We start from the raw sequence: 23,607 nt of genomic DNA on the forward strand, positions 1-23,607 counted from the left end.
TTTGCCCAATTTTATTATTGGGTACATACGTTTGTTCTCACAATTCACTTTCACCCCATTTATTTCATCTATACATCTATTTTTATTTTTTTATTTTATATTATATTTATTATCCACCTATCTCATTGGCAGTCTATCACTTGCACTAATGCTGCACCCTTATATTTATTATTATTTACATCACATTTACACACCTCAGTACGCTTCACATCATGTCACTATTTCCACATTCACTACCCCACATTTGATTACCCTTTATTATTCCTTATTGTTTAGTCAATTTTTTCCTTTTTGGAACATTCAGGAATGCCCTATCTAACATTATATTTCTGCCCTTACTCTCTAATACAAATTTACATTCTAGCCATCAATTTGATAGGTCTGTTTGTAATTACTCATCCAATTATCTAAACACGGCCATTCTGGGTGTTCATTGCAGGTGGCGGCTCCTCCTCCGCCGGCGGGGTGTCACTTTTTGAGGCTCCTTGAAGACCCCTATAGGTGGACCTCTCACCCTCGGGAATGCGGGGACTTCCCATAGGTCCCCTCGGATTACTCAGTGGCTCCAATATCTTCCATTCCATGTTTAGCGGTAAATATATCCCCTGCTAGAATCTATGTGATGTATTACTGACATGTAATTTCATATTTTTTGTGATATACCTTTTAGAAATAATTATCCCCCTGAAGAGACCCCAATTGGTCGAAACGCGTCGGAGATCAACATTGTACTACAATATGGAATACTATATAATGTGTAACGATTATGTCTAATGTACCATGGAATGTGATTTTACCATTACATTTGTTTTTATATTGTAACTTCTATATACTGCGACATCCAAGCCTTTTTCTATTCAATAAATATTATTTTTATATAGCTACCAGTATTTTACTGTTTTGACATTGCTGCCTAAAAGCCCCACAAAAAACAGGGGAACCTTTCCATTATCTATTATTTCCGGGGCAAGCAGCTCTACCATCTCTATAGCATGTGTCACTTTTCTTTTTTCATAACATGCATATTAGGCTTTAAAATGAGCACTTTTTAATTCGAACGTTTGAGTCCCATAGACTTCAATGGGGTTCTAAATGTTCGCGCAAATGTTCGGTCCATTCGAAGGATCTGGTGCGAACCGAACTGGGGGGTGTTCAGCTCATCCCTGGTATAAGGTGACCAGATTTTTAAAATGAAATCCGGGACATATTTTTATTTTTTAACTAGTAATGGCGGCAATTAGTGACTCTGGGCCAGATTCACGTAGAGCGGCGCAAATTTAGTTTGTCCTAGCGTATGTCAGTTAAGTTAAGGCGGCTGAATTTTGTGACGTAAGTGCCGTATCCACAGAGCATTTGCGCCCAAATGTGCGCCAGCGTAACGTAAATACAGAGGCGTAAGGCGGGGTTATTGCAAGTGGGAAGGAAGTGGGCGTGCTCCATTGAAATGAGCCGTGACCCCATGCAAATGAAGGGCCGGCCGTACTGCGCATGCGCGCATGAATCTGCACCTCACTGGGCATGCTCAGAACTCGGGCCGGCGCAATCAGTGAGATAGGAAAAAGGCCAAGAAGACTTAGTGAGATACGCCCTGTGTATAAATAGCCCCACACAAACGCACTTCCATTGCAAAAGTACATCCATGTGTTCCCCTTTCCTAAAGCAAGTTGTTTTTGCTCTGTTGTCTGTTGGTGTTTGTTGGTGAGTGTAGTATTGTGAGATAAAAGATTTATAGAAGTAGGAGGTTGTAGTAGCTGTTTTTTTTCTGAGTGTTTTTTCTGTGTTTGTTTTTGAATTTGTATTAGCTGTCTGCTTGTGTTGTTTGATTTTGGTGTCTTGTGTTTGCGGTTGGATTTTTGTGTGTGTGTTTGGTCTGTGTCTTTTTGGGTGTGTTTGTTCTGTGTCTTTTTGTGTGTGTTTGTTCTGTGTCTTTTTGTGTGTGTTTGTTCTGTGTGTATTTTTGTTTGTTCTGTTAGATTTTTGTGTGTGTGTTTGGTGCTGAGTGTTGGGTGAGATTGCACCAAAAAGACGAAAGCTTAATTTTTCGGTGAGAGAAAAGCAAATACTTGCCAGGGCCATCACCCGATTTGGGCGATATTTACATGGCCCTGAGAGCCGGGACACCCCCCCCCCCCGGCCAAGAAGAGGGCCATCATCCAGGAGATAACTGATCAGATCAATGCGGAGGGGGGGGGAGACGAGGACCCCCAGTGGGATTGCCAAGAAGATAAATGACCTGAGGAGCCTGGTCCGTGACAAGATGGCCAAGATAAATGCCCATGCCACGGGCACTGGCGGAGGACCACCCTGCTCCGTCAGGCTGACTGAGGAGGAGTGGGCGGTGGCCCGGTGCTTCCACAGACAACAAGTGGTGGGCCTGCCTGGCTTTGACTCCGAGGAGGGCGTGAGGACAGGTACGTTTTTTTTTTTATTTCTATCTGGTGAGTAGCATGGGTGAGGGAAGGGAATATGTGCCAAGTGTGTGGATCCTCCAACCTGTGTATGTTTTGTGTCATCCACAGATGGCCAGGAGATTGCAGGGCCATCAGGCCAGTCCGCACCAACCCCCGGACAACAGGCTGTTGAAGAGCCCCAAGAAGGGCAGGAGTCCTCAGGGGAGGGAAGTGGCCACACCTCACATCATGAGGAGGTTGAGGGGAGGAGGATGAGGGGGAGGAGGATGGGGATGATCGGATGGACCTTGCCAGGGAAATCCTTTTGACTACGGATGTGGTTCCCCCTGATGCTACCCCTGAGGCTACCCCTGCGGCTGGCAGCAGTCAGGCCTCCATCAGGGGTAGCCCCTCCCACTCCTCCCCCAACAGGGCTCCCCCACAAGGGTCTCTCTCTCCCCTCCTCCCAGGCCACAAGCCTCAGCTGCAGGCAGGAAGGCTACCCAGAAGACCAGGGGGGTGGCCGAGGTTCTGCCGGCCAGTCTGCGGAGGGACCAGGCCCGGCAGACCCAACATCTGGGTCAGCTCACCCAGTCTTTGGCCCAGATGGAGGACAGCCTGGGCTCAATTAAGGACTCGGTCAATGAAGTGGGCACAAACTCCTTGGCGGTCATAACATGCATTTGTGACCTGCAGACCGCCACAGCAGGCGTGTCCCTGGAGGTGAGTGCCCTGACCCAGGCTGTACACGCAAACACCCAGGCTGTCCAGGCCAATACGGCTGCCCTCACTGTGGGTCTGACAAGGATCGCCGTGGCCTTGGAGGGCAGGCCAGCAGGAGGACAGTCACCAGGGGAGGCTCCCCCTTCCCCTGCTCCCCCCCCCCCCATGAGTCTCCCCTGGTTGGCCGTGGCCGGCCCAGGCGTAGCTCACGCCGCCACCATTAATTTTGGTTGTACTTTTTATTTTATTTTTTATTTTTTTTAAATTATACTGTGATTATGATTTGGTTTATGTGTGTGAATGATGTATGAATGTGGGTGTGACATTACTGATGGAAAAAGGGTGTCACCCTCAGTTTTGGTGGATTAGGGATCCCCAGGACCAGGGAGAAGTGATCCCAGGTCCATGTGAATGGTGTATGAATGCACAGTGACATAATTGGAGCCGTGGCGTGGCGTTGCTGCTCCCTAGTCCCATGGGGGGTACTTGGGTCTAATCCAATTCGATGAGGATGTGATGTGTCTGTGCTAGGGACCACAGTGGGTGTACATGCATGCATTCTCATTGTGCCATGATTAATGTGTGTGTTTACTGTGCAAAGATGCATTCTGCGAGGCGTCTCCTGGCTGCTGTTCCCTCAGAAGAGGGGGTACCCTCGGTTACTAAAGTCACTAGTATAGCTATGAGCATGGATGCCCCTGGCATGTTGGCATACAGATTGTTGTCCTGCAAGTGTGTGTGCTCAGCTCTTCCCTAACGGTGTTGCTTTAGCTGACCTTTTCACAGCAGGTGTAAAGTTAGGACAGCTTTTATAAGGTGTAATTTTACACCGTGAAACTAGCAGATGCACACAGGGCGTAGTCTACGCCGCACAAGCGTACTTTTGTGGATCGTTCATTTGCATATTAGCATAGAAAATCAATGGTCTGTCTAGCGTATTTTGCGCTTCAAGATGCGCCGGTGTAATCGGTTTACGTTGGACGGAAAAATCTGGTTTTCAGGCGTATTTCGTTTTGAGGATCAGGTGCAAAGATACGCGCGGCGCATTTTACAATTACGCCGCGCATCTTTAGATACGTCGGCATAAGTGCTTTGTGAATCTGGCCCTCTCTGCCCATCGCCGCCGCCGCCCGCCTCGCAGACTGTAAATCCTATGCATTAAGGTGAAAAAACACCTTGCAGTAACCAGCCCCCCAGCCCCCCTGTTTTACTTACCTGAGCCCCAAATTTCCCTCGGCGGGGATGTGCCGTCCCTCTCTCCACTGGGTCCCGGCTCTTGATTGGCTAGATTGATAGCAACGCAGCCATTGGCTCTTGCTGTTGTCAATCAAAACCTATGATTTTGGGGGGCGGGGCCAAATCATACATTCAGCGTCTATGGATGCTGAATGAATGACTCGGAAGCGCGCCCACAAGGTAACCCCCTGGGAGAGCGCTTCTCCTAGGGGGTTATCTGTTGGGGGGAGGAGCCACAAGAGCCACGAGGGACCCCAGAAGTCAGTGTTTGGGGCCACTCTGTGCAAAACGAGCTGCACAGTGGAGGTGAGTATGATATGTTTGTTATTTTAAAAAAATTTAACGATCCTTTAAAAATAACTTTAATTCCTACTCTACGGGCCTCGGCTACTACTGAGTGGGAAGTGGAGAAAGATCACTCCACCAGGGAAGGCAAGGAGATAAACAGGCAGGCGGCTGGCCAGGACTTGAGCCAAGGCAGAAGAAAATGCGATTGGAGCTGATTGGGCATGCACCCGAAACTGAAGAAATATTCCCTCCACTCTGACAAGCACATGATCATCAGACAGTGGCACAGATAATGGGGAAAAAAAAGACACCCCCTAAGCTAGTAGGAGCGGCGGAGTGGGGGTGTGTAATTCCGTTTTTTTTTCTTATTCTGCACTGACTGTCTTTGAAATTTCCCCAGCCCCTGTTCAAATCCAATGCAGGGACAAAACCGCGGACAGACTTGGTCTGGGGACAGTGTCCTCAATCCAGGGACTGTCCCCGGGAACCGGGGATGTCTGGTCACCCTACCCTAGTGACAACACTGCTGCTTGGCAATGCGGTCAGGCACCTATCAATGTAGCATGGGGACAGGGAGAGAATCCTTAGCTTTGTGTAAGATTTGATTAGAATGACTTAAGTTCTTACACAGGGCTTCCTCTCTATAAACCCAATGGACAAGCAGAGCAACGTTGTAGCAAAATTAAGGTATGTGCAACTAGGGAGGGAGACGTTACATTTGAACTGTTGCTTTGCCCTGCATGACCAAAGCATAGGCCCATTTTACAGATACAAGAAATGTGGTCAGTAGTAGTTCATGAAACCATACACAATGGTTACAATTGGCCTAATTGTCAGCATGTTTACAAGTTGTTTGTGTGCCGAGTATTTACTTGGACTAGATCATGTCCCTTCTTATTTTTCTGGGCCAAGACTATGACCTCTATTAGAAAAAGGATCCTTGGGTGAAATCCAGGTTTTATAGCAGTGCCTACTATTACAGCCCTACTGCATGTAATACTGCACCTCTAGAACTAGTATGTAGCCCAGACCTTGGATGACTGCTGACTTCAAACACTAGATTACAGTCTAGTTATCTCCAAATATCATGTCCAAATAAGACAAGACCCAATAGTTTACTTTCTTTTGCTAAGGTGTAAGTAGTTCTTATTTTTATATTACCAATATACACAAAAAAATCTTTAGAATTGACCCAAAAGAAACAAAATTAAAAATTAAAAAGTAATAGTTTAGGATCATTAGTTTATACAATTTGATGTTTTATATTTATCTTTTTTCTATATATTCTAGCAAATTTTTGCTTGTTCATGGATGGGGTGGTTTATGAAATTAGTGCAGGTTGCTGATTGTGGTCATGTTGTGCATGTGATTTGTTTTATGTAAGATATTTACCTTGTATTTTGCATACGTATGCGTTATGGAATAAATGTTTTGTCTGATGAATCCTTTTTTTTGTATTATAATACAATGTAGTTAACCACCTCAATTCCGGGCTTTAAAACCCACCTCCATACCGGGCCTATTCTGGCACTTCTCTCCTACATGTACAAATCATCATTGTTTTGCTAGAAAATTACCCAGAACCCCCAAACAGTATATATGTTTTTTTAGCAGACACTCTAGGGAATAAAATGGCGGTCATTACAACGTTTTATCTTGCACGGTATTTGCGCAAAAATTTTTCAAATGCCTTTTTTTGTAAAAAAAATGATTTCATGAATTAAAAAATAACAAAACAGTAAAGTCAGCCCAACTTTTTGGTAAAATATGAAAGATTATGTTACACCGAGTAAATAGATACCTAACATGTCATGCTTTAAAATTGCGCACACTCATGGAATGGCACCAAACTTTGTTACTTAAAAATCTCCATAGGCGACGCTTTACATTTTTTACAGGTTACCACTTTATAGTTACAGAGGAGGTCTAGTGATAGAATTGTTGCACACGCTCTAACGCACACTCCGACACCTCACATGTGTGGTCTGAACGACGTTTACATACGTGGGCGGGACTTACGTGTGCGTTCACTTCTGAGTGCGAGCTACCGGGGACAGGGGCGTTTTAATTAATTTATTTATTTATTTATTTTTTATTTTACTTATTTATTTATTTTTTGCACTTTTTTTTACATTTTTTTTCCGATAGCTTTTATTCCTATTACAAGGAATGTAAACATCCCTTGTAATAGGAATAATGTGTGACAGGTCCTCTTTAAGGAGAGATGCGGGTTCAATAAGACCCCACATCTCTCCTCCAGGCTGGAAAGAATGAGATTGTGAAAAAAAATTCACAGATCTCATTCTTACTAGCCGCAATTGCGGTTTGTTTACTTACGGGTATCCGGGCGTGACGTCATCACATCGCGCCTGGGCCTCCGACGGTCATAGAGATGACTGGTGACCATCTGGTCACCAGTCATCTCTATGCTGCACATCCGGCGGACGGCGGTCATCTCTCCGGGCCCCCGATGGGATGGGATGGAACCGGATGGAACCGCCGCTATGATCGTTCTTACGGTGCGCAGGATCGCCGCTGGAAGAAAATAGGTGCAGGCATCATTCAGATATCCCCGCACAAAGTATTGGACGTCATATGACGTCCACCCGGGATAACAGATCCCCTTTTTGGACGTCATTTGACGGCGTGCGGGTTTAAAGTGGTTAAAGGAGAGAACACAAGTCAGGAAATTTCTAACACATGTGATGTGCAATATTACTATAAAGCCCAATGTAAATGATTAAAGGGGTTGTAAAGGTTCATCTTTTATTTTCTAAATTGGTTCCTTTAAGCTAGTGCATTGTGCATTACCTTTTCCTTCAATTTCCCTTCTAAATGTTTTTTTTCTTTGTCTGAATTTCTCACTTCCTGTTTCTCCTCTGCTTTCCACCATCATCCGACTGGTGGAAAGTCAGTCAGAACAGCTTACTGAACACCTTACTGAAGAAGAACAGGAAGTGAGAAATTCAGACAAAGAAAACAAAGAAAAAAAAAACATTTAGAAGGGAAATTGAAGGAAAAGGTAAGTGAACCAACAATGCACTAGCTTATAGTAACTATTTAGAAAATAAAAAATGAACCTTTACAAGCCCTCTAAAGGGGTTGTAAAGGATTTCCCCCCCCCCCCCTAAATAGCTTCCTTTACGTTAGTGCAGTCCTCCTTCACTTACCTCATCCTTCAATTTTGCTTTTAAATGTCCTTATTTCTTCTGAGAAATCCTCACTTCCTGTTCTTCTGTCTGTAACTCCACACAGTAATGCGAGGCTTTCTTCCTGGTGTGGGGGGGCGAGCAGGAGTGTCAGGACACCCACTAACACACAGCTCCTTTCTCTATCTGCAAAGTAGAGAGTGTCTTGACTTGCCTGCTCGCCCCCTCCCCCCTCAAGAGGCTTTCTCCACACCAGGGAGAAAGCCTTGCATTACTGTGTGGAGTTACAGACAGAAGAACAGGAAGTGAGGATTTCTCAGAAGAAAGGACATTTAAAAGCAAAATTGAAGGATGAGGTAAGTGAAGGAGGACTGCACTAAGGTAAAGGAAGCTATTTAGGGGGGAAAAAATTCCTTTACAACCCCTTTAAGAAGTTTAGGACGTCTCTATGACTATAATGTATAATGTAGAAAAATAGATGGGTGGCTCCTGAAATTTCCCATGTGTTTGTTGAAATTTTATTTTAAAAAGTATCTCTCGTGACACGATGAGCTCCTAGAGGTATTCTTGGGATGATACCTCTAGGAGCCTACTATTTTTAGGGGCACACTTTTGCTGATTAATAACAGATTATAAACAGTAACATTAGATGTTGTAACAGTTGTGAGACAGTATTAAGGGTGACAGTTGGTAACAATATACAGTGACATCAGTCTCTAGGACAGTTGGCAGAGGATTGGTAATATTGATATCAGTCACTATGAGATAGATTAGATGCAGTGGCAATTAGCTAGTGTATTTGAAGACAGACTATACACAGTCCCTAGAATTCATAAAGAGTGTTGCAGACTTACAGCATTTATGTACCTGTCAAAAATAGGTCATTAATTTGTTGCATAAAGGCATGGTGGAGGAGGGGCACTGAGGCCAGAGTGTCTATTTTGAACATTTCACCTATGGCTGAACAGCAGCACTGGCTGCTAAGATTCTGTGGACTGTACAGCCAACAGTGTCATAACAAATAATGACTCATCCCCAGCCCCATGCCAGAACCTAAATAAACAATGTTAATAACCAAACAATATATGTAAAGCAGGGCCGCCATCAGGGGGGTACAGGCAGTACACCTGTAAGGGGCCAGGAGGTCCCCAGGGGCCTGGATGGCAACCCCCTTAAAAAAGGGGGTCTGGAGGTCCCCAGGGGCCCATAGGGCCCCATATGGCAACTCCCCTTTTTTTTAATTAAAAAAAAAATATTTGTTTCTAATATATTTTTATTTTATTTTTTATTAAAGGGACAATTTTTTTTAGGGGTACGGGGGGCCCGGAGATCCCCAGGGCCCCGGATGACAACCCCCCTTTTTTTTTTATAAAGAAAAGATTTTTTTTATATATTTTTTTATTTATTTTATATATATATATACACATATATATGTATATATATTTATTATTATTATTATTATTATTATTATTATTATTATTATTAAAGGGCCCAGAGCTCCCCAGGGCCCCGGATGGCAACCCCCCTTTTTTTATAAAAAAAAAATTGTATATTATTTTATTTCTTTTTTTTCTTTATATATATATATATATATATATATATATATATATATATATATATATATATATATACATACATATATATATATTATATATTTTTTTTATTAAAGGGCCCAGAGGTCCCCAGGGCCCTGGATGCAACCCCCCCCCTTTTTTTATTTTTTTTAATAAATGTTTTTTTTTTTTTTTTTTATTTTTTTTATTTTTATTAAAGGGCCCAGAGGTTTCTTTTTTTACTATTATTATTAAAGGGCCTAGAGGTCCCGGATGGCAACCCCCCTTTTTTGTATTTTTTTTTATAAAAAAAATAAAATAATTTGTATATATATTTATTTAGTTTTTATTAAAGGGCCCAGAGGTCCCCAGGGCCCCGGATGGCTACCCCCCTTCTTTATATATATTTTTCTTTATTTCTTCCCCCCCTTCTCAATTTCAGGCAGCAGCACCCCCTCCCCCCCCGCCCCTGTTCTCTGCTCCAGGGGGCGGATGCCTGAAGCTGTGTAAGGGGCCCCATTATTCCTGATGGCTGCCCTGATGTAAAGTAAGAAAGAGTTGAAGGTTCAGTCTGAACTTAAATTTGGACTGAGCATTTACTGTTGATTTGTCTGAATGACGAACATTTAGGTCGTTTGGCATAGACAAACATGACGACTTCCTGCTGTCAATGGTTGCCAAGGAAGCAGTGGGTGCTTGCCCCTTGGCATTCTTAACAACCACTGACTTCACTTGGGCCATTCACTTACATAGGGTGGGAATGGAGATGACATCATTGCTTAAATATGGCCACAGGGCCATATTAGGGCAATAAAATTGACCAAATGTGGATATGGCCATTTTTGAGCAATGATGTCACCACTATGCTTGCTCCTTCCCTTGGAAAGCTGTAATTTGATGAGCGCCCACCGTTGCTTTAGAGTCGTTGAGTTTTTTCTTTAGGTGGGTGTCGTTTTTCCTGATTGATGTGGGTCTACATTGGTGTACAACATTATTATTTGATGAATTTACATCTTGAAACATGACAAGGTGCTTGCCAGAAGAATTACCCCTCCCAGGCAAGGTACCCTATGCACGCTTACTTCTCATCTGTCCTGGCCTGCCAGATTGCATGCTTAGATAAGGGTTTACTGTAGATTTTTTGGGAGACCCCATGTTTTCTTTTTATTTTCACTGATATAAATTATGGGGAAACCCCACACATTTCTTATTTTGGGGGTTCCCCATTAACATCTATATCTAACCTTTATCTAGGATTGTAGGAAAAAAGATCTGATGTAGATAAAGGGCATCCCAAACGATGTAAACAAATGAGCTGAGGATAATTTGAAAGGGTGTGGGGTTTGCCCTTTAACTCATACCAGGCCCTTCAGGTCACAAAAACAAAACAAAAAAATACGGCATGAGGTCCTCCCCAAAACCCTATGCAAAAATCAAGAATAAAAAAGTGAAATCCCCCTCAAAATCCAAACCAGCCTGGCAGGCCAGCTCACCCACTGATACATAGTCTAGTCAAGAACTTGCTTTTCCTATATTTATTTCCCCTCCCATCATCATTCTGGGCACTGCAGCACAATTTAATGGCTACTTGTGCTGCTTCACTCTCCTCCAGCCTAAATTCTACAGTGCAGAGATTGAAAGAGGATTATGCCAAGTCAAATCCAGGTACTTACATTTTTTGCACTTAAAAAAATTCATTAAAGGATGTAATTATGAATAGCTGAACTCATTGGTGTATTTTATATCTGCCTGGAGTTCTGTTTCTTGGTCATTTATGGGTTATTGCTAAACTACTTTAACACCTTTTAAATTGGTTAAAGCATATTTTTAAATGCAAGCTCCCTAAGTGCCTAATTTGATTTTGCATCAGTCTCTTTTAGTCTCTGTATAGCAAATGAGAAGTGTAATGCCGCGTACACACGATTATTTTTCGGCATGAAAAAAACGTTCTTTTAAAAAAATGTCATTTAAAATGATCGTGTGTGGGCTTCACATCATTTTTCGGCTTCTGAAAAACGACAAAATTTTTTTTCGAGCATGCTACATTTTTTAACGACGTTTTTCGGGTTGTAAAAAATTATCGTTTGTGGGCTAAAACGACATTAAAAACCAGCGCATGCTCAGAAGCAAGTTATAAGATGGGAGCGCTCGTTCTGGTAAAACTACCGTTCATAATGGAGTAAGCACATTCATCATGCTGTAACAGACAGAAAAGCGCAAATCGTCTTTTACTAACACGGAATCAGCTAAAGCAGCCCCAAGGGTGGCGTCATGCGCATGGAACTTCCCATTTATAGTGCCGTCGTACGTGTTGTACATCACCGCGCTTTGCTAGAGTATTTTTAAAGAAACGATGGTGTGTGGGCAACGTCGTTTTAATGATGAAGTTGGAAAAACTTTGTTTTTTCTACATGCCGAAAAACGTTTTTTTTTTTTTCATGCCGAAAAATTATCATGTGTACGCGGCATAAGAGGAAGAAGCACAACAAGGAGCCAATCAGTTCCTGTGCTGACAAGATACAGGTTGACAGGAGGAGTAAGAAAAGCGAACAAAGACAAAACTCTTCACTGTACTGCTTCTCCTTTCATTGGCTCCTTTGGGTCCATGATGAACTGGGCTCAAAAAAGGGAGGCTGATTGATGCTGGCCATCAGACTAAAGACAGCGAGTGACAGAAAAACAAGATGGTGTGGAGAATCTCTGGATTGAAGGTGAATATTGCAACAAAAGTTGATTTTGTTATTTTATCATTTTAGCTTGTCATTTTTACCTACAATTCTTTTTTAATACTAATAATAATAAATAATAAATTATTTGCACATTTTATACAGAAGCAGCACAGCGAGAGCAAGAATGTATCTTTACCAATAGCTCTTCATTCATTTGCAGCAGGTCACTCGAACAGCCTGATTCTGTTTTGTTGCTTAAGATGAAAGTCTTTGATATCTGTATGGCGTATCTTACTCTTTCCTGACAGCTCAGAGATATCCTTAGAGAAATCTTTTGCAGACGCTCCAGCTGCTCTGAGTTCTGAGTTCATCATCAGCTTTATATAGTGAGTGTGAACACTTCCATCATGTTGTTATTTTCTGTTGCAAAGTCAATACTTTTTAGCATAACTGTTCACAGAGGTATGAAGGGAGTACAATTTTGTGAATGGTACCATTAGGGGTACATAGTTTTACATTTACAGCAAAGAGATGACTATTCAAAACGACAAAGCTGAAAGTGATACTGAACACCTCGAAAGGTTTGGTTCTACAGATTGCTCTACTTGCTTTTATAAGTACTCGTTTTGTGTCTTACGTGTTCTTCAAATATGTTTTGTTGCTAGTTTAATTACTATATATATATATTTTAAATTGTTAGGCCGGTTCTAAGGACAGACTGTCATATCCACATCCCTCAATTGGAAGAAGATTTGAGAGAGCACCACTCTCTCATAAGGTGATGGGATTTTCACGGATATGTCACTGTCACTGAGGTAAGCACCTACACAGTGAATAATAATAAAATATACATGTATTACAGAATATACAAAGCATACAATTAGATAGTAACATTAGGCCATATAGAACATTGACCAAAAATGATACCCAATCCATGAAAAAGCTTGAAAGATGCTTGTGTGTACAGTAAGCTGACACGTTTTGCAGAATCCTTATCTGCTTCTTCTGGGTAGCTCAAAATGCATCTAAATCATCATTCAAATTCCAAAATCATCATAAAAGGTAACATTAGTATCATTTACAATTAATTTATTCAATAAAGTCTATATATGTCAGTACTAGGATCCCTTTAGGACCCAGCACAACTCACCTGACACAGCCTTTGCCTGGGAAACAACAGTGATTGGCCAGCTCACCTTTAAATCACCTGTGTCATCATCCAATCAGTGCTTGTGATAGAGTTACCTTGTTTGCCACTGTGTGATCCAGCCTGACTTTCTCTTCTGTATATTCATGTATGACCCGGCTCGTTTGACCCTGTTTGTTCGCTTCTGATTTGGTACCATTTGAACTCTGATCTACCTGTGTATGGCCCAGCTTGCCTAGACTATGCTTTATCTGATTCTCTTGTAGCAACATTCATCTGCAGTGGTGAACTACAAGTCCCAGCTGACCTGCTCATCCCACCTTCATCTGCAGCGGTGAACTACAAGTCCCAGCTGACCTGCTCATCCCAACTTCATCTGCAGTGGTGAACTACAAGTCCCAGCTGACCTGCTCATAGAATGTGCTTGTTCTTGAACTGTTTGCAAAGTTAGCACACCTGAACTGTTATATGCTCCTAGCCTGACAATATACATATGAAATGTAATAGCGTTAATCTAAGTGCTCACCAATTTTATATGATATTGAGTCTATGCAATCTGCAGCATCACAAAGAAAAGACAGACCCTCATCTGGTAAATTGATCAATGATGTCAGAGTCACTGATCTGGTCTGGTGGGCATCATATCATATCCAGGGCAATATAGTCAGCAACCGATAATACAATATCAAACATATGCAGTTGTGCTCATAAGTTTACATACCTTGGCAGAATTTATGATTTCTTGGCCATTTTTTTTTAAAATCTTTTTAATTTCTTGGCCATTTTTCAGAGAATATGAATGATAACACAAAGACTTTTCTTTCACTCATGGTTAGTGTTTGGCTGAAGCCATTTATTATCAATCAACTGTGTTTACTCTCTTTATATCATAATGACAACAGAAACTACCCAAATGACCCTGATCAAAAGTTTACATACCCCAGTTCTTAACCACTTCCGTGCATTGTCATATGCAGCCCGCAGGAACTCTCTGTCCCTCCGGGTGGGCATCACATGACGTCCACGGCTTCCTGGTGGAGTAGGGGGCATACGAGCCGGCCTGCCGCGCCACTCGGGAGCTGATGCGCGTGCCCGGCGGCCGCAATGTCCGCTGAGCACCCATGATTGCTCATTACAGAGCAGGGAAGTGGATCTGTGTATGTAAACACACAGGTCCACATCCTGTCAGGGAAGAGGAGAACTGATTGTGTGTTCCTTGTATATACTGTAGGAACACCGAACGGTCACCTCATCAAGTCAGTCCTTTCCCCCCACAGTTAGAATCACTCCCTAGGTAACACCTTTTCCCACAGATCCTTTGACAAACTGCATCTGCACTAAATAAAATGTGGGGCAAAAAAGGGAGGGGGGAGGGAAACAGATTAGGGGAAGGGGAAGGGAAAAGGGGAGGGGAGGAGGGGAGTGGGAGAGGGAAAAGAGACTGGGCCCTAAACCAGCAAGTGCATATATGCATATACACATCCAGTATGTACCTATTAAACCAACCTAAAACATCCTAGTTAATAGCTAGGAGTAGGTACCCAGACAAGTATAACCCCCCAATAACCTTAGGCATAACAAAATGGATGCATCAAAGAAGCATAACCCATGTCTACCCCGAAGTATCGCCTGGCCGAACCCAACATATAATGTATCTAGAGATAGACCGGCCACATCAATGCAGCAACACAATAAATACTCCAGCACTAAAAAACAGCAGGAACTAATGTCCTAAGTATCCAAACATAATTATTAAGGGTCACTACCGTTAAAAAGACATGTACCCTCAGTCTCAGAGCCGTGCCTCGCCACCACCGTGGTGTGCGTCTCACTAAACTAAACCTGTCACTTCTGCTTTTATAGATACGATCCCACCAGAAATGACCGAACCGGAAACGGCTCACCAACGTCATATCTGCCCCTGTAGGAGCGCATGCACCCAGCCATAGACTGCGATAAAGATGCCACACACACAGCGCCTCTGGACGACTTGATACATATTTAGAGACTACAGGGTCCTCTGCAAGGAAGTGCCAGTTGTGGGCTAGTAATGCATGAAATTTATCCTGGTGGGCAGTAAAGGTGGTTATTAATTTAGTGTTGGTATTGTTACTATGGGTCTTGGATTTAAAGATGAGTTGTTCTAGTTGATTAAATTTTGCCCTCTGATATGTCTTTTTCAGAACTTTTTGGCTGTAACCCCTAGTTTTGGCTTCAATTTTGAAATCCTCCTCTCTGGCACAGTTTTGACGCAGCCAGAGGTATTGACTGAAAGAAATTCTGCATACCATAGTACGTTTCTTTACGGTATAGAGTACTATATATAGAACCGTCAGGGTTGAGAAACAGTCTCAAATCCAAAAAAAGGAATGCTATACGTATCCAACTGCATAGTGCATTTTAGATTAAACTTGTTGGCAGATATCAATGTCATCATTTCTGAGAGCTAATTCATAGTACCTGTCCAGATGACCAGCGCCTCGTCAATATACCTTCGCCTTAACAACATATGGAGGAGGTAGATTGACGCACCGTCATCCGCAAACAGGGATCTCTCCCATCCCTTCCCCCCAGGTACAGGTTGGCATACGATGGAGAACAAGAAGTCCCCATCACAACCCCCTGGAGCTGGAGGTATGTAAACCTGTTGAAAATAAAAATGTTAGATGTTAAAATGTGGTCCAACAGTTTTGTGACAAAGTCCCACAACTACCAGTTGTTTCTATCCTGTTCCCTCAGAAACCTTGAAACTACCTCAATCCTCTTCCCATGGGAAATACTCCAGGTGGGGCAGTTAAGCCTTCGATTACTTTTAGAAACTTCAAAGTATCTTTCAGATGTGATGGCAACCCCATAACATGGGGTCTTAATTGGCTGTCTACATATTTACTAGCTGTTTCCATATGGCAGACAATTCCCGAAACTATCGGTCATCCAGTTTTTTTTTTTAGATTTTTATGGACCTTCGGGAGGGCATAGTATGTAGATGTAATGGGCCATTTAACTTCAAGATATTCAAGGAGATCCTTGTTAATAGGACATTGTTGATAAGCCTGAGTTTTATACTGAGATCTAAAGTCAATAAGCAAGCATATCCTCAGTAACTGGTTGATACCATTCTGTATTACTCAAGATTGCCTTAAACATCTGTACATATTGATTCCTGTTCATCACAGCCACATTTCCGCCTTTATCGGCCAGTTTAATCTTTCAAGCTTATACATGGATTGAGTATCTTTTTTGGTCAATGTTCTATATGGCCTAATGCTACTATCTTATTTTATGCTTTGTATATTCTGTAATAAATTTATATTTTATTTGTATTCACTGTGTATGTGCTTACCTCAGTGACAGTGGCATATCTGTGAAAGTCCCATCACCTTATGAGAGAGTGGTGCTCAAATATTCTTGCTAGTTTCATTCCTGTCATTGGACCCAAGTTGTTTGCCATGGTTTTGTTTGATTCCACTGTTGTCAAATCCAATTAAATATTCTCAGAGATGTTTTTGCTGGCACTTGTTAAATACAGTTTTCTAAAATAAGTAAAAACGTATAATAATTTGTCCCTTGGAGAGCCAAGTGCTACTAGTGTGCCTCTTAAAGCCCAGCTGTTGTTGTTCAGTTCATTAGATACATTAAACAAGAAAGGAGGGGGGTACATGTCAAGTATTGTAGGCATTTACAGCACTATTAACTTTTACAGCGCTTTAAATATTGTATGTAGCGCTGCTGGCAGTTGTGGTCCGTCTGTCACCCTGCCCAGCCAGGCACACAATCTTCAGTCACTCCCAGACAGAAAACAGTCCATGCACTTTGGGATTAAACTTGGATGGGGATAGGATAGATATGAGATGGATATGAGACGCCCAATTGATTGCTGAAAATGTATGGACTTAAATATATACATCTCCAGTATATAAAACTCAACACTCTCTCTCTCTCTCTCTCTCTATAACACTTTGATCTCATTATCTCACTCTCCAGGACAAATGCCCTTTGCAGACAGGGACCTCGGGCCCCTATGGTGTAGCAAAAATATAGGTAGTTTTAATGCTAGCTGTCCACGTGGCTACTGATCCGCAGCACCACCTCTTCAGGCCCTGCCAGCCATCCTGGCTGTAGCTACCTCTCTCCACTGCTTGTGCCACCACAGTCCACTACACTAACTCTGCACGCATTCCAGACTGCAATCTCCCAGTCCTCTCAGGCATGCCTCTCCAGTCCTTCCTGACTGTGTGTCACTCACCAGCCCTCCTTGCTGTGACTTGTAGTTCCTCCTGAAGATTTGCCTGGCAGTGCTCTCCTGCTGTCCTCTCCTTGCTCCCATACCATCTGTCCAGGAGACCTCCGTGTGTCTTGAAAGGGGCCTGTCCGCACCCTCCCCCAGACTCAAGATCACCCCCCTAGACTGGAGAGCTCCCTTAAAGGCCATGACAGCCTAGCACTCCATCTCCAGCTTCCACCCTAACTACTCCTCCCCCAGCTGGGCTGGCCCTGAGTATTTAAGAAGGCCAACCCCCTGCCAATCCAGATTGGGGATTGGTCAGCATTCCCTAGAACACTCCAGGCAGCTCCACCTCTCCTCTCCTCTCTCCCTTCCTTTCCAGAAGATTCCAGAATGTTCTGGAAAGAAGTGGGAGGTCTCAGTGATGTTGCCTGTAAGTCACCCTGCCCTGCCTGAGTCACTCCCAACCCAGACCAAACAAACAGAGAGGCTTGGCTGCCAGCCGAGCCTGAAATTTGCCTATACTGACAAAAACCTAACCACTACCACTTCTAGCACACTAGAGGGTTCTTTATGTACATTCACATCAGCCCCTGCCCTCAAGACGCTTACAATCTGAAGTCCCTATCTCACACAAATACTAGTACCAATTTAGACAGGTTTCAAATAACCTACCAGTAGATCTTTGGAGTGAGAGAGGAAACCCATTCAAGCACAAGTAGAACATACAAACTCCATGCATATAGTGCCTTGAGCAGGATTTGGACCAGGTACCCCAGTGCTGCAAGACAGATGTGCTAACCCTTAACCTACCAAGTTTATCGTTTTGTCATTTTTATAATCCTCCATTATCTGCAGCAGAAAACCCATATCTTTGGAAGTATGTTGTGTGATTGTGGGAGTCTCTACAACAATCTGCTTTCCCCACTGCTCAGGTAGTGCTTGACCTTATCAGTGGTGTCTTGACTTATGGGGGTTCCTCAGAATGGGTCTCTTCAAGCGTGGAGGTAGATGTGGAGCACAATTATTAGACAGTTTTGAAAACTGAAGAAAAATAATCACTTTAATAGTGTATGACATATAACTCTTACTACGCATTTTGGGAGATTGGGGTTCATCCTTCTTAAGGGCTTTAGGTAGTGTATGATCTGTTAGTCATGTACACTGCAGTTCATTTCCCAATACGATAATCATATGGAGTGTCTGCTGTGCCTGTGGAAAGACGTTCCAGAACACACTTAGACCCCTTTCACATGGGGCGGACTCCGGCAACAGATCTGCCTGCTCAGTGGGGAATCTGTCTGCTGATCCCCGCTGAACAGGTGTATGACAGGTATGTGTCTGCAGAGTGCATGCAGGGTGGACACGAAAGATGTTCTCTATGGGGCGGTCAGAACACCTGTCCGTTTCCATCCAACTGTCATCTGATCAAATCCGCCAGACGGATGGGGAACAGATCCCCCAATCCATCTGTTTTTAGTGGACAGTATTAGATTGGATGTCGACAGATGTCATTGCACACATGTCCTTTGACATTCACTGCTCCATTGAGGCCAATGGAGAGTCCGATCAGGTCCGCCTAAAAAACTGACAGGTGGACCCGAGCTTGTGTGAAAGAGGCCTTATACCACCATAAATTGTTTTCCCCCTGGCTGGAGTTACCCCACCTACCCCTGCTGCTGTTCTATAGTGCTTTAATAACCTGGGAGCATGCACATTTCTGATTGAAGAGCTATATACCTGGTTTAAAAAATAACAAACAATAAAAAATTATCACATAGGGATTTGACCCCTTGATTTGATTTAAAAAAAAAAAAATGCAAGTGATTTGAAAGGACTCTATAGGGGCTCTAGCAAGGAAGGCATATGCAAACAACTCAAGGTGCCTACTACTGCATGTAAGTTGGAAATTACTGACTTTAGGATCAGCATAGGTTTGTTTAAGATAAAAATATTCACATTAAAATATGACATCTTTATACACAGGTATAAATCTGATGGTTTCTAGCTCAGACTGCACCATAGTCAAATTCCATACCCAGGCAGTTTTGTTGCTGGCATCTTTATAGATGAGGTGAATAAAAAAGTAGTACAAGAATTACTATTTCATCCACATCAATTAGATAGACCAAGACAATCTCAGCCTTTCTTTCACTTTATTCCTTAGGTATCAGTGATCACTGGTTAAAAAAACCATCCCAAAGCCAAATAAATAAATTAATAAAATATATGGACCGTGCCCCAGTTTATTTTATATGAACTATGCTATGCTGATTGTGGGCCAGTGAGCAACAACAGGTTTGCGGTGACATGGACCCAGGTCCCTATCAGCTGATGGATGGATTCCTAGATATGAACTGCCACTGGGAAAAACAATCTGGTGCTTTTACAAAGTTCTTGTATACCAGAGGTTTTATAAGCTTACCTTTAAAGGTCAAACCAATGAAAACCTTTTAGTTTCCAGTTTGCCCTTTGTGGAAAAACTGGAAAAAATTACTTGGTACCTGTCAGAGGACCAATATTTGCACAGCTAATACCAATGCTAATACTACAGCTAATGCTCATTCTTGTGGAGCTCCTGCTAATTCCCATGCAGATAATGCTAATTCCTGTGCAGCTAATGCCCGTGCACATGTACCAGCACACAGACAAGCTTGGGCTAATATCCAGTGTGCACTGACACATAAGTGAATCCACGTGCATAGGCACCAAGTTGCCTATTTAAAGGAAACCCTGAAGTGTGCTAATCACTGGATGTTCTTCAGCATTTCCATGACTTGTGTTTCTGTGTTCCTGCTTTCGCTGACTGATCTTCTGTTGCTGACCCGGCTTGTTCCTGACCTTGCTCTGTGGATTCTGGATACCTACCTTGGCTTGCCTCTGACTATTCTCTACCTGCTTTTCTGGTACTGACCTCGGTCCATGCTGCTGCCTCAGCATGTATGATCCTGGCTCATCTTGACTACATCTCTGTCCATGGCAATCATCTGCTACCAAAATACTGGCACCTGTGTTTCTTGGAGCCTTGTACCTCTGTCACCGCATTTGCTCAGACAAGAGCTGCAAGGGAAGCCCTCTCATCAACTCAGCCTCCAACCAAGTTAAGTGATAGTTCCCCAATCCCCATAAAAATAAATCAGATTCTTCCTGTTATCCTTAGGAAAAGTTTGCTATAGGCAACCCAGATAGTTCATTTCCCCTCAATGTTTATACATAAGCCTATTGTTGTCTGGGAAGTAATGCAGTAAAAATCAGAAAAGTCATTCCCTAAGCTCAATTACTGTAGTAACTATTCTAGGATCTATGATCATACTGAATTAGCTTTTTGTTTTTGGACAAAGACCCTTTAATGGAACCAAAATATCTCACCGAATTTAGTGTTACTTTGACTGGAGAGTTAATGGGGAGGGATACTTTCTGAAAGACGAGTTTGTTCTTGAGGACCATGGCTACATTTTTGCCATTTACATTCAAAGTCCATTGTGTTGATTTAGCTTAAAGCTCCTAGATTTACAAGCAAGCTGTACCAGTGTGACCTTAATTTGGCAGAAAGCTCCTTCATTTACAAAAGGAAATTAAAATGTACTAAAGATAATGAAAATTTAAAGTGGAAGCTGATGCAGTTTTTAAGTTATCTGCATTGTAAATAAATATACCTCCAGCAAAATCAGATTGTTTTCTTTAATTATATATTTTATGTATTCAGTGTTGTATGGTATTCATGCCAGGCTTAATTTTGTACCATTTGATTGAAATTTTCCCTAGGACCTATTAAAACTTTCAACGTTTTGCACAGACTAAATATGTTGAAAACACTTCAAAACTGTTTTTCTCTTTGTTGCCATTGCCTGTAAGCATGTTTTATTTCTCATTTGAAAAATTTGCACATAAGTTGTTTCTGCTCGTTACCCTATTAGGGATAGTTTCTCTTCCATCCTATCCAACCGTAAGAGAAAGTATCTCCAATGAGGATAAAGGTAGCTAAAAAAATATGTAAAAAGCTGGACAAAATTATAACCCTACAACCCAACGGTAAAGCTATATTTTAAAGAGTATCTATAGCCCCATTTTTTTTAGTAGGGAAGGACTGGAAGCCTTGTCAAGTTGTTATTGCTATTTGTGTCTGAGCTGAGTAGATTCATCCCTCTCCTTGTTCTGCTGACCATTGCTATCAAGTGGAAAATTAATGAGAAGTGTATCATTTTTTAATTGTCATCAGCAAAACAACTGTCAGAGAGGCGATATCTTCTCACTTCTATTAGTGTTGCTGGGATAAGAAATTAGTGTAAATCTACAGAACATGACACAGACAGCAAAACATAAACTGGCAGGTGCTTTGACCCAGAGGCGGATCCAGAGTCTTGTCTCGGGAGGGGCACTGCCAGAAAATATGTTTTTTTTGTGGGCAATTTGTTGGGGCAATGGCTGGTGTAGGCGCTTCAATCACCATGGCACCATGGTTGTTATGGAGTCAGGATGATTGAAGCACATTATTTCTATAATTACATTGTAATATAAAATGAAATGGTTCAACTCACCATAATACAGAATCAGTGGGAGCCCTGAGCGTGTCACTTGCCATCATCGCCTTCCACCAGATGCAGATTTTCACTTGCCACGTCACCTGCCATATGTTTGCGGATTGTCACTTGCCTGCCCCCAGATGCAGATTGTCACTTGCCACATCACCTGCCACACCTTGTGGATTGTCACTTGCCACGTCACCTGGCACAATTTGCGGATTGTCACTTGCCATGTGACCTGCCACACCTTGCGGATTGTCACTTGCCACGTCACCTGCCACACATTGTGGATTGTCACTTGCCACTTCACCTGGCACATGTTGCGGATTGTCACTTGCCGCACCTTTGCGGATTGTCACTTGCCACGTCACCTTCCACACTTGCGGATTGTCACTTTGCCACGTCACCTGCCACACCTTGCGGATTGTCACTTGCCACGTCACCTGCCACATGTTGTGGATTGTCACTTGCCTGCTAAGGTGGTGTTTTGCTTGTCTCTGGCTGTCCCAGACACAGGCAGCAGAGAGATAATGTAATCTCTCTGCTGCCCATGCTGCCTGCACATTGAGGGCGGAAGTTACTGCAGGGATGCAGGGCAGTGAGAGATGATCTCATCTTTCTCCTCCCCTGCCCCTTGGCTAGCTGATTGGCCAGCTACACGCTCACACGGAGCCTGCTTTTTCACTCTGACCCGCCCCCACACACACACTGAGCCACCCAGCAAACCAGCCCGCCCGCCTACAGACTGCGCCGGCCACCGGCAAAGCCTGCCCGCTCTCTCACACATCTGCGGAGCCACCTGCTCTAGCCCACCCGTGGAGCAGCCCGCTCTAGCCCGCTCACAATTCCCCTGACTCTCACCCGCCTGTGGAGCTACTCACAGAGACGCCCGCTCTCCCACCTGCCCGGCAACAAATTTCTTGGGGGTGGCAATTCCCCCGTTGCCCCCCTGTATTCGCCCCTGCTTTGACTTTTCCCCTATGCAAAAGTTAAAAATTACAGTCACAGGTTGAACTAGATGGACTGGTGTCTTTATTCAACCTTACCAACTATGTAACTATGTAAGTTTTTATTTGCTCTACATACACTTCATAAAATGATGTATGGTGTAATTAAATAAAATGATGTATGGTGTAATTAAATAAAATAATTAAATAAAATGTATGGTATAATTAAATACAATTATGTGCCATATTATGCTGAAAGTTGACTCAAGTTGTCTAATTAGCAGAATATAAAGGAGACAAAATAATAGAACACGACTTTAAAATGAGCTTTCATTCTGAAGCTATATTATTTAGAGAATAGGGGATAGATGCTGCAATGTATAACATTTGAATAGACTATTAGCTAGATTCAGAAAGACTTAGGCTGGTGTATCAGTAGATACGCCAGCCTAAGTCTGAATCTGTGCCGACGCAAATTTAAGCGTATTCTGGTAACCAGATATGCTTAAATTAGGCTCAGATACGAGCGGCGTAAGTGTCTTACAACGTCGTATCCTAAAGTGTAATTTTTAGGCTGACCGCTAGGTGGCGCTTCCATTGCGGTCGGCGTAGAATATGTAAATCACTAGATACGCCTATTCGCGAACGTACTCCCGGCCGACGCAGTACAGATACGCCATTTACGTAACGCATTATCAGGCCTAAAGTTATTCCATCAAATAGCTGGAATAGTAATGGTAAGTATGGCCGTCGTTCC

The sequence above is a fragment of the Rana temporaria genome, chromosome 5, assembly GCF_905171775.1.
Source record: "Rana temporaria chromosome 5, aRanTem1.1, whole genome shotgun sequence".
Lineage (NCBI taxonomy): Eukaryota > Metazoa > Chordata > Amphibia > Anura > Ranidae > Rana > Rana temporaria.